This window comes from Halichoerus grypus, chromosome 5, assembly GCF_964656455.1.
Source record: "Halichoerus grypus chromosome 5, mHalGry1.hap1.1, whole genome shotgun sequence".
Classification (NCBI taxonomy): Eukaryota; Metazoa; Chordata; class Mammalia; order Carnivora; family Phocidae; genus Halichoerus; species Halichoerus grypus.
In genome coordinates this window covers 1,571,913-1,592,232 of record NC_135716.1, presented here as the reverse complement: position 1 = coordinate 1,592,232, position 20,320 = coordinate 1,571,913, and the positions used below count along the sequence as shown (strand labels likewise).

The 20,320-nt window shown below is 45.9% G+C and overlaps 1 long non-coding RNA gene across 1 annotated transcript; it reads right to left on the bottom strand.

Moving 5' to 3' along the window:
- Positions 1–16,789: 16,789 nt before the first annotated feature.
- Positions 16,790–20,271, bottom strand: LOC144381809 (uncharacterized). The gene is made up of 2 exons (XR_013447646.1): positions 19,011–20,271; positions 16,790–18,927 (listed from the first exon to the last, which is right to left on the bottom strand). It is a non-coding gene; the product is annotated as an uncharacterized LOC144381809 (long non-coding RNA).
- Positions 20,272–20,320: the final 49 nt, after the last annotated feature.

Below are 20,320 nucleotides of genomic sequence, written 5' to 3'. Positions count from 1 at the left end.
CCTGTGAGGGGCGCTCTGTAGGCATGGGCCTGCTGACATGCACCCTGCGTCTCCTCACCTATAGGTTCAAGTTCCTGCGAGAAACGATGCTTCTCTGTGCCTTGCTCCTCGCCGTTGGCTGGCCGTTGGTCAGCAATCAAAATATATCAACTTGTAAGTATCCCCTCTGGCTGTCTGGGAGGCGATAAGAATTTATGTGTTATCCAGGGTCAGAGGAAGAATTTGAGTGCAATTCCTGTCATCTTAGCCAGCAGAGCCCTCCGTCGTCAGTGGGCACAGGGTGAGCTAGGAGAGGGTCAGGAGGGGGTTTCTAGATGCGGCCCTTCCTCATCTGGAGTGGGCAGGAGTGGCTGAGTCCAGCGGCATCTGGGTGGGCACCGGCCTTCTAGGACTGTCAGGCTTCCTTAGACGGATGAAGCTTATCTGCAGAGCGCAGGGTTCCCTCACTTGGTGTCTGGGAACAGGAGCAACTCCTGGCTTCTGCCCCCAAGCTAATCCTGCCTATAGCAGGGTGTCACCTGCCAGGGGAGGGTGTAGCCGGCTGGTAACAGGGCGGAAAACGCTGGAGCCTGATGCTGCTTAGTCTTTTCTCAGGGGCCTATGATATGAAATGCTACAACTGTTGGATGATCAACAACTTCTTTTGTGCAGAAACTAGAGCATGTCCTGGAAATCTCAGGCGCTGTATGACAATCTCTGCTCGTAAGTACCTGTCTGTCTTTCCTACACTTTGTGATTTAGTGAGTTGCAGGGAGTAGGTCCAATCTGTTCTTTCTCTGCACCCAGCCCCATGGCTCTTGGCCTGCTCTACCCACATCCTGGGAGCACATCCCAGGCACTAGGCTCAGCCCCGGGAAAGGGCAGTGTGCACCATCTTGGAGAGCCCCATAATCTGCAAGGTCGGGCCGCAGTGTGCACATCTCCTGAGATGTGTCCAGGGGTCGGGGGGATGATTGCAACTCTAGGGCTCCACCCCCTGTCAGGCCTTGGTCACGGGGATTGACACCCCTGGGTAACCTGGGTGATTCCTCGTGGCCCATTTGATTCTGGCCGTCTTGGCAGAGGGCTTCCAGCTAAGCAGACCCAAGAAGTGGACATACCAGGGACTTGTCAGGACAGTGCCTGCCTCACACAGAAGCCAAGGCCAAGTGTGGGCTTAGGCAGAAAGGTCAGGCAGAGCGTGACCTTTCAGGATGCTCTTGCCTCTCACTCAGAGGCTCTCGTGCCCTGAGAAAGGTGTCCGACTCCCCTGAAGAACGAAAACATCCAGAGGCCAGTGACCACTCGCTTACCCTGGGAGGTGCAGCCAGAGTAGGGCCTGGGAAGGGAGGCAGAGGCCTTGTCTGGGGCCCTGCTCAGGGCCTGTTCTCCAGCCCCTGTTCTTCCCCAGCATCCCTCTGCATCTTCACATGCCATTCTATGTTCCAAGCACCCTGCAAAACAGTCCTCTTACTGCCACCTCTTGGTTGTACCAAGTGCCGATGCCCGCACTGGGGACTCGGGCAGGAGCTAGGATCTGTCCTTTGTCCCTGCAGGGGGCACCTGTAGTGTGCAGGTCTCGGCCTCTCAGTAATGCGGCCACGTGGCTGGAATGGCCCTTGTGGTTCTTAATAGGATTGCAAGAGGCCCTCAGCTGTAACCATCAGGGGACTTTGAAGTGACAGGGGTTGTCACTTACAAGTCTGGAGCTTACAAGGCGCTCCTGGAGGCACACAGCGATGTCCTGGGTAGTAGAGAGAGAGAGGTCATGGGCTGGGGGTTCTGCTTTTATTGGGGTCAAGGGTGGGGACCCAGGGTTTCTTGGGCCCATCTTTTATTGGTGAATTTAAAACATGAGCGTGGGGGGTGCGCCTGAGAGGCTCAGTCGTTAAGCATCTGCCTTCGGCTCGGGTCATGATCCCAGGGTCCTGGGATCGAGCCCCGCATCGGGCTCCCTGCTCCGCAGGAAGCCTGCTTCTCCCTCTCCCACTCCCCCTGCTTGTGTTCCCTCTCTCACTGTGTCTCTCTCTCTCTCTCAAATAAATAAAATCTTAAATAAATAAATAAAACATGAGAGTAGGAATTGAAAGCGCGGGAAGAGAAAACACAGGACACCCAAGTGGTCACCTATGGAAACCAACCAAGATCCCTAAAGCAAAGGAGCCTCGGGGTGGGTGGTGTGGGGCTGCTGGCTCTTTATCTGGTCCAGTGGCTGGTGACTTGTTTATTCCAGATAGCCATCTTTGAAGTGGATGGCTTAGCAGTCAGGGCTTGTGGGGCACTTGCATTACAAAAGGAAAAAAGACCCACCATCAGGGCTACACTCCCTCTGGGAGACCTGGATGAGTTGTGCATCCACACGTTGGGATGACTGCTCCTGAAGTGGGCTGTGGACTCTGTTTCCAAGCACCTCACCCTCTATGGCTCTGGGGTAGACTTGGCCCAGAGAGAACTTGCCTGAGGTCTGCAGGCTGAGGTGAAGCAGAGACTTGCTCTGGAAGGTCACTGTGGTTTTCCACAGTGGCGGATAGCAGGGGACTCCGGCGTCTCCTCCCTTTATCCTGCTGCGCGTCCATCCCTTCATCCCCATTGCCGGGCCTTTGGACCAAGAGTGCTTCCCTTTTTTAAAAAAATTTTTATTATGTTAATCGCCATACATTACATCATTTTAGTTTTTGATGTAGTGTTCCATGATTCATTGTTTGTGTATAACACCCAGTGCTCCATGCAGAACGTGCCCTCTTTAATACCCATCACCAGGCTAACCCATCCTCGCACCCCCCTCCCCTCTAGAACCCTCAGTTTTTCAGAGTCCATTGTCTCTCATGGTTCGTCTCCCCACCCCCCAAATTCCCCCCCTTCATTCTTCCCCTCCTGCTATCTTCTTTTTTTTTTTTTAGCATATATTGTATTATTTGTTTCAGAGGTACAGATCTGTGATTCAACAGTCTTGCACAATTCACAGCGCTCACCATAGCACATACCCTCCCCAGTGTCTATCACCCAGCCACCCCATCTCTCCCACCGCCCACCACTCCAGCAACCCTCAGTTTGTTTCCTGAGATTAACAATTCCTCATATCAGTGAGGTCATATGATACATGTCTTTCTCTGATTGACTTATTTCGCTCAGCATAACACCCTCTAGTTCCATCCACATTGTTGCAAATGGCAAGATCTCATTCCTTTTGATGGCTGCATAATATTCCATTGTATATATACACCACTTCTTCTTTATCCGTTCATCTGTCGACGGACATCTTGGCTCTTTCCACAGTTTGGCTATTGTGGACATTGCTGCTATAAACATCGGGGTGCATGTACCCCTTCGGATCCCTACATTTGTATCTTTGGGGTAAATACCAAGTAGTGCAATTGCTGGGTTGTAGGGTAGCTCTATTTTCAACTTTTTGAGGAGCCTCCATACTGTTTTCCAGAGTGGCTGCACCAGCTTGCATTCCCACCAACAGTGTAGGAGGGTTCCCCTTTCTCTGCATCCCCGCCAACAACTGTCGTTTCCTGACTTGTTAATTTTAGCCATTCTGACTGGTGTGAGGTGGTATCTCATTGAGGTTTTGATTTGGATTTCCCTGATGCTGAGTGATGTTGAGCACTTTTTCATGTGTCTGTTGGCCATTTGGATGTCTTCTTTGCAGAAATGTCTGTTCATGTCTTCTGCCCATTTCTTGATTGGATCATTTGTTCTTTGTGTGTTGAGTTTAAGAAGTTCTTTATAGATTTTGGATACTAGCCCTTTATCTGATATGTCATTTGCAAATATCTTCTCCCATTCTGTCAGCTGTCTTTTGGTTTTGTTGACTATTTCTTTTGCTGTGCAAAAGCTTTTTATCTTGATGAAGTCCCAATAGTTCATTTTTGCCCTTGCTTCCTTTGCCTTTGGTGATGTTTCTAGGAAGAAGTTGCTGCGGCTGAGGTCGAAGAGGTTGCTGCCTGTGTTCCGCTTTAGGATTTTGATGGACTCCTGTCTCACATTTAGGTCTTTCAACCATTTTGAGTCTATTTTTGTGTGTGGTATAAGGAAATGGTTCAGTTTCATTCTTCTGCATGTGGCTGTCCAATTTCCCAACACCATTTGTTGAAGAGACTGTCTTTTTCCATTGGACATTCTTTCCTGTTTTGTCAAAGATTAGTTAGTTGACCATAGAGTTGAGTGTCCATTTCTGGGCTCTCTAGTCTGTTCCATTGATCTATGTGTCTGTTTTTCTGCCAGTACCATACTGTCTTGATGATGACAGCTTTGTAGTAGAGCTGGAAGTCCGGAATTGTGATGCCACCAGCTTTGCTTTTCTTTTTCAACATTCGTCTGGCTATTCGGGGTCTTTTCTGGTTCCATACAAATTTTAGGATTATTTGTTCCATTTCTTTGAAAAATGTTAATGGTATTTTGATGGGGATTGCATTGAATGTGTAGACTGCTCTAGGTAGCATTGACATCTTCACAATATTTGTTCTTCCAGTCCATGAGCATGGAACATTTTTCCATTTCTTCGTGTCTTCCTCAATTTCTTTCATGAGTATTGTGTAGTTTTCTGACTACAGATCCTTTGCCTCTTTGGTTAGATTTATTCCTAGCTATCTTATGGTTTTGGGTGCAATTGTAAATGGGATCGACTCCTTTATTTCTCTTTCTTCTGTCTTGTTGGTGGTGTATAGGAATGCCGCTGATTTCTGTGCATTGATTTTATATCCTCTCACTTTACTGAATTCCTGTATGAGTTCTGGAAGTTTTGGGGTGGAGTCTTTTGGGTTTTCCACATAAAGTATCATATCATCTGCAAAGAGTGAGAGTTTGACTTCTTCTTTGCTGATTCAGATGCCTTTTATTTCTTTTTGTTGTCTGATTGCTGTGGCTAGGGACTTCTAATACTATGTTGAATAGCAGTGGTGATAGTGGACATCCCTGCCGCGTTCCTGACCTTAGGGGGAAAGCTCTCAGTTTTTCCCCATGGAGAATGATATTCGCTGTAGGTTTTTCATAGATGGCTTTTCTGATCTTGAGGTTTGTACCCTCTATCCCTATACTCTGAAGAGTTTTGATCAAGAGAGGATGCTGTACTTTGTCAAATGCTTTTTCTGCATCTATTGAGAGGATCATATGATTCTTGTTCTTTCTTTTATTAATGTATTGTATCACGTTGATTGATTTGCGGATGTTGAACCAACCTTGCAGCCCAGGGATAAATCCCACTTGGTTGTGGTTAATAATCCTTTTAATGTACTGTTGTATCCTACTGCCTAGAATTTTGGTGAGAATTTTTGCATCCATGTTCATCAAGGATATTAGTCTGTAATTCTCCTTTTTGATGGGGTCTTTGTCTGGTTTTGGGATCAAGGTAGTGGTGGCCTCATAAAATGAGTTTGGAAGTTTTCCTTCCATTTCTATTTCTTGGAACAGTTTCAGAAGAATAGGTATTAATTCTTCTTTAAATGTTTGGTAGAATTCCCTGGGAAGCCATCTGGCCTTGGGGATTTTTGATTACTGCTTCAATTTCCTTAGTAATGGGTCTGTTCGGGTTTTCCATTTCTTCCTGGTTCAGTTTTGGTAGTTGATACATCTCTAGGAATGCATCCATTTCTTCCAGGTTATCTAATTTGCTGGCATAGAGTTGCTCATAATATCTTCTTATAATTGTTTGTATTTTTTTGGTGTTGGTTATGATGTCTCCTCCTTCATTCATGATTTTGTTGATTTGGGTCATTTCTCTTTTCTTTTTGATAAGTCTGGCCAGGGGTTTGTAATCTTGTTAATTCTTTCAAAGAACCAGCTCCTAGTTTTGTTGATCTGTTCTATTGTTCTTTTGGTTTCTATTTCATTAATTTCTGCTCTGATCTTTATTATTTCTCTTCTCCTACTGGGTTTAGGCTTTATTTGCTGTTCTTTCTCCAGCTCCTTTAGGTGGAGGGTTAGGTTGTGTATTTGAGACCTTTCTTGTTTCTTGAGAAAGGCTTGTATTGCTATATACTTTCCTCTTAGGACTGCCTTTGCTATATCCCAAAGATTTTGAACAGTTGTGTTTTCATTTTCATTTGTTTCCATGAATTTTTTAAAAAATTATTTATTTATTTATTTGACAGAGAGATAGAGAGCACAAGTAGAAAGAGCGGCAGGCATAGGGAGAAGGAGAAGCCGGCTTTGTGCTGAGCAGGGAGCTGGACATGGGGCTCGATCCCAAGACCCCAGGATCATGACCTGAGCCGAAGGCAGCCACTTAACCGTCTGAGCCACCCAGGCGCCCGTTTCCATGAATTTTTTAAATTCTTTAATTTCCTGGTTGACCCATTCATTCCTTAGTAGGATGCTCTTTAGCCTCCATGTATTTGAGTTCTTTCCGACTTTCCTCTTGTAATTGAGTTCTAGTTTCAAAGCATTGTGGTCTGAAAATATGCAGGGAATGATCTTAATCTTTTGGTACCAGTTGAGACCTGATTTGTGACCTAGGATGTGATCTTTTCTGGAGAATGTTCCATGGGCACTAGAGAAGAATGTGTATTCTGTTGCTTTGCGATGGAATGTTCTAAATCTATCTGTGAAGTCCATTTGGTCCAGTGTGTCATTTAAAGTGTTTATTTCCTTGTTGATCTTTTGCTTAGATGATCTGTCCATTTCAGTGAGGGGGGGTGTTAAAGTCCCCCACTATTATTGTATTGTTGTCGAAGTGTTTCTTTGCTTTTGTTATTAAATGGCTTATATAATTGGCTGCTCCCATGTTAGGGCATAGAAATTTACAATTGTTAGATCTTCTTGTTGGATAGACCCTTTAAGTAGGATATAGTGTCCTTCCTCATCTCTTATTACAGTCTTTGGTTTAAAATCTAATTTGTCTGATATAAGGATTGCCACCCCAGCTTTCTTTTGGTGTCCATTAACATGGTAAATGGTTTTCCACCCCCTCACTTTCAATCTGGGGGTGTCTTTGGGTCTAAAATGAGTCTCTTGCAGACAGCATATCGATGGGTCTTGTTTTTTAATCCAATCTGATAGCCTGTGTCTTTTGATTGGGGCATTTAGCCTATTTACATTCAGGGTAACTATTGAAAGATATGAATTTAGTGCCATTGTGTTGCCTGTAAGGTGACTGTTACTGTATATTGTCTGTGTTCCTTTCTGGTCAATGTTGCTTTTAGGCTCTCTCTTTGCTTAGAGGACCCCTTTCAATATTTCTTGTAGGGCTGGTTTCGTGTTTGCAAATTCCTTTAGTTTTTGTTTGTCCTGGAAGCTTTTTATCTCTCCTTCTATTTTCAAGGACAGCCTAGCTGGATATAGTATTCTTGGCTGGCTGCATATTTTTCTCATTGAGTGCTCTGAATATATCATGCCAGTCCTTTCTGGCCTGCCAGGTCTCTGTGGATAGGTCTGTTGCCAATCTAATGTTTCTACCATTGTAGGTTACATATCTCTTCTCCCGAGCTGCTTTCAGGATTTTCTCTTTGTCTCTGAGACTCGTAAGTTTTACTATTAGATGTCAGGGTGTTGACCTATTTTTATTGATTTTGAGAGGGGTTCTCTGTGCCTCCTGAATTTTGATGCCTGTTCCCTTCCCCAAATTAGGGAAGTTCTCTGCTATAATTTGGTCCAATATACCTTCTGCCCCTCTCTCTCTTTCTTCTTCTTCTGAGATCCCAATTATTCTAATGTTGTTTCATCTTCTGGTATCGCTTATCTCTCTAATTCTGCCCTCGTGATCCAGTAGTTGTTTATCTCTCTTTTTCTCAGCTTCTTTATTTTCCATCATTTGGTTTTTATATCACTAATTCTCTCTTATGCCTCATTTATCCTAGCAGTTAGCACCCCCATTTTTGATTGCACCTCATTAATAGCCTTTTTGATTTCAACTTGGTTAGATTTTAGTTCTTTTATTTCTCCAGAAAGAGTTTCTCTAATAACTTCCATGCTTTTTTCAAGCCCAGCTAGTATCTTTTAAATCATCACTCTGAACTCTAGTTCTGACATCATACTAAGGTCCGTATTGAGTAGGTCCCTGGCAGTCAGTACTGCCTCTTGTTCTTTTTGTTGAGGTGATTTTTTCCATCTTGTCATTTTGTCCAGAGGAGAATAGATGAATGAGACAACAAAATGCTAACAGGGTAACAACGTCCCCAGAAAATATACTCTAAACAAATCAGAAAAGACCTGAAGCCGGGGGAAAAGAAAGGGAAAGAAAGAAAAAAGAAAAAGAAAAAAAAAGAAATAGATCAAAACAAACAAAAACAGAACAAAACAACAAAAAAAAACCAGAATATGATCAAATATGATCAGGGTGGTGTATAGATCAGTGCCACACACTAGATTTTGGGTGTATTTTGGTCTGTTAGAAGAAAGTGGCCCCCAAAATTTTAAAGAAGGAAAAGCTTATATATGTACAAAAATAAGGGTTAATATGATGAAGGGATGGAATGCGACTGTAAAGATGAAAATTATAAAAAACTTTATAAAAGTAATTGATAAGAAGTTGTTTGAAAAAAGAAAGAAGAGGATTTTTAAAAGAAGAAAGAAAAAGGGAGAGAATGTGATCAGGCAGGAGACTAGAACAAAGCCATACACTAGAGATTTAGGGTATATTTTGATTTGTTAGAAGAAACTGTATCTCAAAATTTTAAAGAGAGAACAACTTATATATATATGCCAAAAATAAGGGTAACTACTATGAAGGGATAGAATATGACTCTAAAAATGAAAAATAAAAATGTTTTTTAAAAAAGGGATTGATAAGATGTTGGTTGAAAGAGGGAAAAAGAAAAATAAAATTAAAAAAAAGTTAAAAAAAATTAACTTTGAAAGACTAAAGAATCATGGTAAAAAAGCCTTGGATTCTATGTGCAGTATTCCCCTAGCGCTGGAGTTCTGCCGTTCTCACTGATCGGTGAACTTGGTCTTGGCTGGCTGTTCTCGCTGATCTCCTGGGGGAGGGGCCTGTTGCCGTGGTTCCCAAATGTCTTTGCCGGAAGCGGAATTGCCCCGCCCTTACCCCATCTGGACTAAGTAATCTGCTCAGGTTTGCTCTCTGGAGGTTTTGTTCCCTGCAAGCTTTCCGTACAGCTTTGGAGGACGAGAGTGAAAAAGGCGGCCTCCCAATCTCCGCCCCGGAGGAGCCGAGAACTCGGGGCCCCGCTCCTCAGTGCGCCCCCAGAGAAAAGCAGTCAGTCACTCCCGTCTCCCTGGTCTCTGGCTGCACTCCGTGCTCACCTGGCCTATGACCAAGCATTTCTATCTCTGGCACCCGACCCCATGTGAAGTCTCCAAACCCAGTAGATCCCTGCCGTGCGCTCCCGCGCTGCTCCTCCCGGGGGAGGAAGGGGAGTCTCCCCGGATCTGCCGCTTGTTGGGTCCCTGCTGGAGGAGCAGTGGCCCGACTGTGCCGCGGATCACGGTTTATGGCAACCCCGAGCTGAGAGCCCGCGCCTGGGCTCCGTCTCTGCAGCCGGCTTCCCTGCTCCGATCCCTGGGAGCTCTGCCGCACTCAGGCACCCCCGGTCTTTCTGTGACCCCGAGGGTCCTGAGACCACACTGTCCCACGAGGGTTCCACCCCCGCTCAGCCACTGGAGCGACGTCCCTCAGCGGAGCCGACTTCTAAAAATTCCGATTTTGTGCTCCGCGGCTCTATCACTTGCCATAAGCGGCCGCCGGAGGCCCCTCCCCCGCCGTTTATCCTCCCGAATATCGCCTCAGATTCACTTCTCCGCATGTCCTACATTCCAGAAAGTGGTCGCTTTTCTGTTCAGAGAGTTGCTGCTATTCTTTTCTTCGATCTCCTCTTGAGGTTGTAGGTGTTCAGAATGGTTTGATCCCTATCCAGCTGAATTCCTGGGACCAGAGGAAATCCAGGTCTCCTACTCCTCTGCCATCTTGCTCCTCCCCCTCTCCCAAGAGCGGTTCCTAAGAGCACAGTCCTTGCTTGGCTGCTGGGCTGCAGAGGCGACAGGTGTCAGGCGAGCACTTCAGACATCTCTGTAAGAGTTCTCTCTGCATGGCCCGGAACGGGAGAAGCATGGGTTCGATAGTTTCCTGCCAAGTGGGCTCTTCCCCCCAGCCTCAGCTCCAAGTATTAGACCTGGTTCTGGACTGTCCTTCTGATCACCAGCCTGCCCTTGATACACATCCATCTCTCAGCTCCTCCCCCACTCATGGAAGCTAGAACACCTGGATTTAATAACTGACCCCCATAGGGCTTCAGGGGCTCAGTTTTCCGGAGTGGCCCTGGTGGATACCGAGACAATGAGTTGACAAGAGCCTTCAGAGGGCTGGAATGCTTGCATATTTTCCCCTGCAGGATATTTGCTGACTTCTGGGGTTGTGCAGGTAAACGGAACACCTCTTCGGAAAAATTCTGAACCTCAGAGACTGAGCTTTGACCCACGCTCAAACTCAGTGATGTCTCAGCGATGGACAGACACAGTCCCCGGAACACAACAGAGACCCCAGAAAGAGTTCCACACACATATGCCCGAGTGATTTTGGGCAACGGTGCAAACACAGTCGGTGGAGAAAGATAGCCTCTTCAACTTGATCGGGCAAAAGTGAATCTTGACTTAAACCTCAAATCGTATTCAAAACTTACCTCCAAAGGATCATGGGCTAAATGTAAAAGGTAAAATCTACAACTTTTAGGAAAAGAGAGCACAGAGGAGAAAGTCGTTGGCATCTGTGGCTAGGCAAAGAGGGCCTAGCCTTGATGAGAAAGCACGACCAATAAGAAGGGAATTGCTGACATGGGACGTGCACCAGTGATCAATATTTCCATGTGGAAGGCCCTGTTCAGAAGAGGGAAGGGCAGGCTCCAGACGGGGAGGAAAAGCACACAAACCACATATCCAACAAAAGACTGATGTCTTGAGCATATATATACACAGCTCTCACAATTCAACAGCAAAAATGCAGCCAATCTCATTAGAACAAGGCCAAAGACATGAAGAGATATTTCACCGATGTGGATTCACATGTAGCAGGTAAACCCATGAACAGATTTTCAATGAACATCTTTGGACACTAGGATAATGAAAATTGACAAACAGTGTTAGATATCATGAATCAGAGTGGCCAAAGTAAAAAAGAGTGACCATCCCAAATGCTGGCCAGGATGGTAAAGAAACCAGATTTTTTTTTTTTTAAAGATCTTATTTATCTATTTGACAGAGAGACAGCGAGAGAGGGAACACAAGCAGGGGGAGGGGGAGAGGGAGAAGCAAGCTTCCCGCTGATGCAGGGCTTGATCCCAGGACCTTGGGTTCATGACCTGAGCCGAAGGCAGACGCTTAACGACTGAGCCATCCAGGTGCCCCAAGAAACCAGATTTTCATACCTTGCCAGTGACAATGAAAAATGGGGCAGCCAAGATGGGGACCACCGTCCAGTTTCTTAAAAACTAACCGCACAGCTACCATACATCCCCAAAATTGCACTTCTGAGGGTTTCCCCCAGAGTAATTAGATAAAACAATGCATGGTTGTTGATGGCAGATTAATTTGTAACACATCACCCCCAGACTTATCCTGGGTGTTCTTCAGTGCGTAAAGGATAAAGAAACCATGGTACATCTGCCCCGTGGGTATTCCTCGGCAGTAAAAAAGAGCAGATATTGATACATCAACCTGAATGAATGTCCAGGGAATTATGCTGCACAAGAAAGGCCAACTCCATGGTCCCTGTTAGAGGCCATTCTTGAAATGACCAACTTAGAGAAGTGGACCCCAGATTAGTTTTGTGCACATGGGGAGGGGCGTCCATGGCAGGGCATTTGGGTGGGAAAGATGTCAGTGCGTCCATGTGAGGGATGATTATGGTGATACAACTGTTCTTTCTCCTTACTATTTTAAAAGCCAGTGGCCTGGTTGTGATAGTGTACTACGGTCTTGCAAGATGTTATCATTGGAAGTGACTGAGTAAAGCTATACAGGATCTTTCTGTATTTCCTGCAAGTGTTTTGAATATCCAGTTGTCAAAAGTAAAACGTTTAACAGAAAAGCAATTTAAAATCTAACATACCATTACTTACATTAACATTAAAATGGGTACACTTAGAAACCCAAGACTTTCAGAGTACACAGAAATTAATATATTCTGCTTAATAGAGGCATGCTTTAAAATGAGAATGTAGGGACGCCTGGGGGGCTCAGTCAGTTAAGCGGCTGCCTTAGGCTCAGGTCCTGATCTCAGGGTCCTAGGATTGAGTCCATGTCGGGCTCCCTGCTCAGGGGGGAGTCTGCTTCTCCCTCTGCCTGCCGCTCCTCCTGCTTGTGTGTGTGCACTCTCTCTCTGACAAATAAATTTTTAAAAAACTTAAAAAATAATAATAATAAAATGAGGATGTAGGGGCTCCTGGGTGGCCCAGTTGGTTAAGCGTCTGCCTTTGGCTCAGGTCATGATCTCAGGGTCCTGGGATCGAGCCCCGCGTCAGGCTCCCTGCTCAGCGGGTAGCCTGCCTCTCCCTCTCCTCCCCACCTGTGCTCTCTCTCACTCTCTCTCAAATAAATAATTAAAATCTTTAAAAACTAATAAAATAAAAGGAATGTAAAAAGTTTGCAAATAAAATATAGAACGTGGTATACAACTTAAATATTGGCCAAAGAAAGCTCTTCCGCCCACACTGAGGCAAAGGAACATTAACACAAGAACGTCACTTGTGTGAAGAGCATCACTGTATGGAGAGGAAGGTGTAAGAAAACCTGGAAGAAACCGCCGTGTAAATGCCCACACGCCCAATAACAGGATGAAGATACACACAGAAAAATCCTCCATAGAATTTAGGAACTGTAGGTAGATCCACAATCACAGCGTGATTGTTGTTAACACATCTCCCCATAGCTTCTAGGTGCCAGAGCAAGGAGGCAAAACTTACTGCAGCTTACAGCCCCGGTGGAAGAAGTCTTTCTGTAAAGGGTCAGAGAGCAAACGTGTTCAGCTTTGTAAGCCATCTAGTCCTAGTTGCAAGTACCCAGCACTGCCCGTGAGGAGGTGGAAGCAGCCACAGAGGATGGGGACACATAGTGATCATCCCTATGTCCCAACAAATCTTGACTGCTAGACGCAGCTGGTGGACCGGGGTTGTCCCGCAGGCTCTTGTTTGCTGGCCTCAGCTCCAGAAGGTCTGAGCGATGCCGTTTACAGACCAGGAGTGATCGTTATATATATAGCAGCAGAGCCACACAGGAGCAAGTACACGCGCTTCACAAGGTCGCTTCTGACGTTTGCAACAAGGACTGAAATTATTTAGAGTTCCTTCTCTGTTACGGTGGAATTAAACTAGAAATCATGACTCAGAAGAGAACTGGGAAATCCTCCACTTCTTAGGAATTATGACCAATCACCAAAAGAGAAGCCACAACAGAAATGAGAAAATATTGAGGTCTCAACGATTAGAAAGCTATGACATGGGAAAAACGAGTGGAGAGCAGCTAAAGCGGTGCCGAGAGCCAAATAGGGAACACTCCCAGCATCTAGTAGAGGAGATAAAGGGTGAAAAGGCCCTAGGCTTCCACTCAGGAAGGTAGGAGGAGAATAGGAAATCCACCCAAAGCAATGAGGAAGGAAATGTAAAGAGGATAGCAGAAATCCTTGAAATAGGAAGACAAAAACAACACAAAACAGATAAGATCCCCACAAAGCCAATAGCTGGTTCTTTGGAAGGATTCATAGTATTGGTAAAACAGTAGGAGAAATCAAAGGCAGAAACATAAAATTCATAATTTCATTATCAGAAATGAAAAGGGAGGCAACCCTGAGACCGTACAGACCTTGAATAGATAATAAGAGCCATTATGAATAGCCTTCTTGTGATCAATCTGAGCTGCGTGATGAAATGAACAGTACCTTGAAAAACACATTTTAACTACATCTGACCCACAATGACATCGTAAAGCTGAAGTGTCCTGACTCATTTCTGGAAAACCTACCCGAGTAGAGAGTGCTTCTCTGGCAAATTCCCCACTAGCTTTATAGGAGAAATCAGCCCAATCTTCACAAACGCTTCCAGAGAATAAACAAGGAGGATTGCTCCCCAACACATTCCCCCTGCCCGATGACAGCCTAACCCCAACCCAAAAGCCCAGCGAAGACACTGGAAGAATGGAAATCACAGATGATACTCTCTTATGACCAGAGATATAAAAATACTAGCCAAATCGGAATAGAATCCTACTGTCGATAAGTTATACCCCACCCAATATGATGCAGTATCCTGCATGGGGTCGTGGACACAGGAAAAGAATGTTAAGGAAAAATGAATGAAATCTGAATAAAATGTGGAGTTGAGTTAATAAGAATTTATCAGTGGTCATTCATTGTGTTTGACAGATGTGCCATAGGACAGTAAGTAATGAGAGACTAGAGGGGATTGGGTGTGCGGTGTGTAGAACACACACACGCACAGTCAGGCGATGGCCTGGATCCAAGGTCAGTACTCCAAGATCAGTTCAAAAAAATCAATTGTATTTTTATGCAACAACAAATTCAAGATGAAATTTTCAGGAAACCCGTAGCATTTTAAAAAGCACCACAATAGCTAGAAAGAAATGCAACCAGATCTCTCCAAGATTTCCACATCGAAACAGCAAAAAACGCAATTGAAATGGAAGACTTAAATAAACGGATACACCAGGCCTATGGATGGTGAAACCCGGTAGAGGTAAGATGGCTGTTCTCCCCAAATTAATCTAAAATTTCCATGATATTCCAGTCAGAGTCTCAGCAGGTCAATGTGGGTGAGTGTGTGTGTGTGTCTGCATGTGCGCCCGCGCATTTGCGAGTGGGTGTGCACGTTGATTCCAAATATCCGAATGTTTATGGAAATATGAAGGGCTAGGAATGCCCAAGGCAATCGTGTGGAAGAGGAGAAAAGCTGGAGGACTTGCACTCTTAACTCTCAAGATTATTTATATCATTTCGCCAATCATTTTGACAGTCTGATGTTGGTGTCGTGGTTGAAAAATAGACCTGTAGAGGAGAAAAGAGATCTCACAGGTATCTAGTTACATGCTTTCTGACAAGGTTGGCCCTGCAGGTATTGGGGAAAGATGCTTGTCTGTACTCACCACTGGTGGGTAGATGAGATCTTACTCGCTGTATCTACTTGACACAAAAGAAGCAGCTTCAGGTGCTTTGCGGATCTCCATGTAAATACTAAAAGAGCCCGGGGCTACTAGGTACTTATCCAAAGAACACAAATATAGTGATTTGAAGGGGCACATGCACCCCAATGTTTATAGCAGCAATGTCCACAATACCCAACATATGGAAAGCGCCCAGATGTGGATTGACAGATGAATGGATAAAGAAGATGTGGTCTATATATACAATGGAATATTACTCAGCCACCCAAAAGAATGAAATCTTGCCAATTGCAATGACCTGGATGTAATTAGAGGGTATTAACTAAGTGAAATAAGTCAGAGAAAGACAATACCATATGATCTCACTCATACGTGGAATTTAAGAAACGAAGCAGGTGAGTGTAGGGGAAGAGAAGGAAACATAAAATAAGATGAAAGCAGAGATGGAAGCAAACCATAAAAGACTCTTAACTGTAGGAAAGAAACTGAAGGTTGCTGGATGGGAGGTGGGTGTGGGATGGGGTAACTGGGAGACGGGCATTAGGAGGGCACTTGCTATGATGAGCACTGGGTGCTGTATGCTACTGATTAATTAAATTCCACCTCTACAACTAATAATACACTACGTTACCTAAATTGAATTTAAATAAAATTTTTTAAAATGTTAGTTGAAAGATGCCCTCTAGTGGTGCCTGGTTGGCTCCAATCAGTTAAACTTCTGCATTCAGCTCAGGTCATGATCCCAGCGTTCTGGGATTGAACCCCTCATCGGGCTCCCTGCTCGGCAGGGGAGTCTGCTTCTCCCTCTCCCTCTGCCTCTCCCCCAGCTTGTGCGTGCAATCACTCCCTCCTCATTCACTCTCTCAAATAAAAAAAAAAATCTTTTTAAAAAGATGCTTTCTAAAATAAAAAAAAGAATGAGGGTTTTTTTGTTTGTTTTTTTTTTAAGAGAAATGTAGAAGAATATCTTCGTATCCTTGGATAATTACGAATTTAAGAAAACTGAACAGTATAGTGCTGGTCACATGTGGGAAAAGTGGCAAATGGGATTACATAAAAATTCACTTCTATCCCCGAGAAAATACGGAAAGACTGTGAAAACGATGCCACAGATGAAGAGAAAGCCCGTCAAAACACTGTCTGCTCAGGAGCTTGTATTCAGTATATAGAATGAACTTCGTCCTATGAATGAACAATTGAACAAGCAGATCATTGGGTAGAAATTCGAGCAAAAAGGCTTGAAGTCTGTTTACCAGAAAATGATACCCAAATGGATAATAAATCTATGAAAAGATGCTCAACGTCATCGTTTTTGGTGGAAACGCAACTCAAAACCATGATACGGTAACCCCAAAAGAATGATTAAACATTCACAAACGACCACTCATGTGGTGGCAAGATTTCAAAGTGTACACGATCCTTTGGAGTGTAAATAGGTACAACCGTTCTGGAAAACTCTTCAGCGGCATCTGCTAAAGCCATACATATGCATCATAAAGACTCAGCATTACCACCTATAAAGAACTCACACACGCTCACCTCAAGAGGAGGACAAGAATATTCCTTGCAGCACTCTTTGGGGATAGACAAGAGCCAGAAACAATCCTAATGTCCATCAACCATCAACCGTGGAATATTCATCAGTGGAAAAGTATACAACTATGAGAGTAAACAATATACAACGGGGCCATAGCAGGGGTGGATTTCCCAAACACAAAGTAGAGAAAAGAAGCCAGACACCAAAAGAAACAATGCAGGATTCATAATCACAAAGTTCAACAACAGACAAAATTAACATACAGGCTTACAAATCGAGACATTTCTTATCTTTGGCCTTTGCTGTTATAGCGCCTGATGGAGGGACAGAAGCAGGAAACGAGGGTTTTCATCCAGTTCTGTTTCTGGACCTTGATGTTGGTTATATGGTTATGAGCAGCACTTCATGAAAATCCACTTGGCCGTCGACTTAGGAATATGCACTCTGCAGTACGGTACTGAACTTTCTAAAGTCCGTTACATGGCAGATAAAGAAAAGCAAGTGACTGGAGCCGGTTGTTCGTTCCTTCTCTTTAACCCCAGAGCCATGAATGGATACATCAACTGTGGCAAGTTCCAGGGAGAAAGTAAGGTGTAAACACTGGGTTCACCAAGGGAACAGAACTCATGAATGAGAGCCGAGGAATTGAACTCAAGGACTCTCGAAGGAGGCCTCAGGTGGAGCCTTGCTCCAGTAGCATTGGTTGGCCAAGGCTATTGGGTGTGCCCACCAGGGAAGGTCATCACAGTAGTTTGGGACCCTCCTTGGGACAGAGCATCCAGTCTGTGCAGGGGAGCAGGTTGGCATTAAGCGTGCATCGACGTTTATATGTTGGGCCGGGAGCTGGGAACATCTGGCCGAGGGGCACTCCAACTGCAGAAACTCAGGTGAGGGCCACACTTCCAGGGGCACTGCACTTCAGGGGCTGTGTGATCCTGTGGGACAGAAGCAATTCTATTTATAGAGCCCTGGAATTCTTAGGACAAATAACGAACAGGGCATTTCATGTGTACAGGCATGCGCCAAGGTGCCATCCTACTATTTAGGGAGAGCCCGAGGCAGAGGCGAGGTGGCAGTATAGACAGAAAAACATCTCCAGAAGTTGTTCAAGGAGGAACCAGACCCTCTAGTGGCCTTACTTGGACATCTTTATCAGTGAAGAATTCTAGGCAACGTAGCATTTGCGGATGTAGAATGTGGGCATGGAGCTAGTTAGTACTGGGTGAAGTGTGCTTTGATATTTGCAAGCAGAAAACCTGACATCAATGATTATCATCTCTACTTTTCTAGGTTTGAATGAACGGGAAATACTTGTTTACAAGAACTGTACAAACAACTGCACCTTTGTATATCCATCCGAAGTACCTCCTGAAGCCCCAAGATCCAAATATTTCAAAACTAATAGTTTCTATTTTGTTCGTTGTTGTAACACTATTAATTGCAATGAAGGAGGACCTCTTACCCTGGAGAAGGATATCCTACCCGATTATACAATTGAGGAGAACATATCAGGAACTGTGCCCTTGGGGGAGTCAACCTTTTTCCTGAGTGTTGCCTCCATCCTAGTCAGCAATACACTGACACGAGAAGCCCTCTTGGAGGGCCTGATCTCTCCCCCCATTCCTCAGAGCAAGTTCACTCTCCTTTCCTCCCCTGTGAGCCAGGGACCCTGACCCACAGGCCTCCCAGTTGGCCGGTTACCCCTTTCCAGCTTATTCCAAGAGAGAAATAAAGAACATCATTGTTTGGGTACTGCTTACCCGGAGATTTCTTTGTGGTTTTAGCTTTTGATCTGTTTGTTCCTCTTTAGACATCATCTCACAAGTAGACCAAAACTTCTTGCCACTTTAGCATACAGAGATCGAGTCTTCAAAGAAAATCAGAACAGTTACAGGGGACAGTGCACGTGTCGGCTGAAAGAGCGGTCCCAGCTATGCCCAGACCACAGGCAGCTGAGGCCACCTGAGGTTCCATGCTTCCGGTTTCAGGTCGGGACGATGGTCGCAGGAGGGTGCTTGGCGATAAGGTAGCACGTAGACAATGAGCGCCTGACATTGGGCACTGTGCCCGGTGCCTTTGTGTGGGTCAGACAAGTCGTGCATGAACCGGAGTCCTCCGTCAAAATGGCACGTGTCTTCACGCCGGCGAGAGAAGGTTTCCTCAGATGCTGACCTCTGAGAAGGGTAAGGGGCTCAGGGCCAGCTGGTGAGCGCCTTGAAATGGCAGGGGGACTTCTGGGCTGCTGCTGTCATTCTCATTGCACACAGGGTCCGGGTCAGAAAAGAGACGTGAAGGGAGCACAAGAGCTACACCTTCTTTCGCCCTCGTCCTCTCCTCCTTCTCTAAACCTGATTTTAAATCAGATAAAATTATCACAACAGAAAATTCATCATTTCAAAGGGTGTAATTCGGTCTTTTTTAGTATATTCACCATGCTGTGCAGCCATGACAGCGTGCGACACCAATGCTTAGTTCCCTGCTCAGATTATGACCAGTCAGGAGGCTGATACTGTTTCAGTCTTTCCTCTTCTAGAAACTATAAATAACCACAAACATGTAAAAAAGAATATGCATGCCTGAGCTGGACATCTTCAAAATCCAGAAACGAGTAGAATGACGGGCAAGGGAGCAGCCCGCCCAGCAGCCCCCGGGGGTCAGGGAGGGTCCGGTTCTATGGGGGAAAGGATGCGACGCATAGGACCCAAGCAGGATTAGAAGTTGCGATTGGAACCCCACTGAAGGGCAGGACTCTTTTTTTTTTTAAGATTTTATGTATTTGAGATCGAGAGAGAGCAAGAGGTGGGGGTGGGGCAGCGGGAGAGGGAGAGGCAGACTCCCCGCTGAGCAGGGAGCCCAGTGCAGGGCCGCATCCCAGGACCCTGGGATCAGGACCCAAGCCCAAGGCAGATACCTAACGGGCGCAGCCCCCCAGGCGCCCCAGGGCAGGACTTTGAAAGACTCTGCCTCTATCAGGAGAAGAGAAGGAAGCTGAGTTCCGCAAGGCGGGGGGTGAGGAGCAGCAGCCACCCGTTCCCGCCTGAGAACCAGGATAAACGCCCTCGCGTTGGCTTAGGACTCTTGTCCCTCGCGTCTTCGGGGAACCCCCAGGCTAAGTAATGAACACAAAAGGTGGCCCTGGGCAGGGGACCATGCTTGGGTGACTGGAAGGAGCCAGAGAATCGCTCAGGTGCAGCGCAGCCTCAGCCCAGGCCCCCTGCCCGAGGAACACATGTCCCGGTTGTGGACGTCCGCGATGTTAAAGGCAAGGCTATTTCTGCACGGGAAGTTCTGACGAGGCACAGGAACGAGGATCATCAAGCGGGGTCCCTCCAGATCACCTGGAGGATTTTCAGAAAGAGCCCAGTGGACATCCGCAGCCAAAAGCCTCAGGGAATTCCAAGCGGGACACACGAAAAGGGACTTCCACGGAGCGCTGGACAGTGAGACTGCAGGAGCGCTGTGGCCCAAGAGACGACCTTGACCCCGAGATGCTTTACTGCGAGGTTGTTTCCAAGATGTGTGCGGTCACTCCCAACACCATGTCCTTCGATGGGAGGGAAGGGGTGCGGGGAGGGCCCGAGGAGCGGGGTTCGCGTGGCGCCTCTGCCATGGATGAGCCACGAGGCTCTGCAGCTGGATGGATTCTCCGAGCCTCGGTTTCCCGGCCTGGGCCATACGGGTGAGCTCAGTGCTCCCCTGCCAGGGCTGCTGTGTAGAGGAGGGAACATGTGTGCCCCGCGG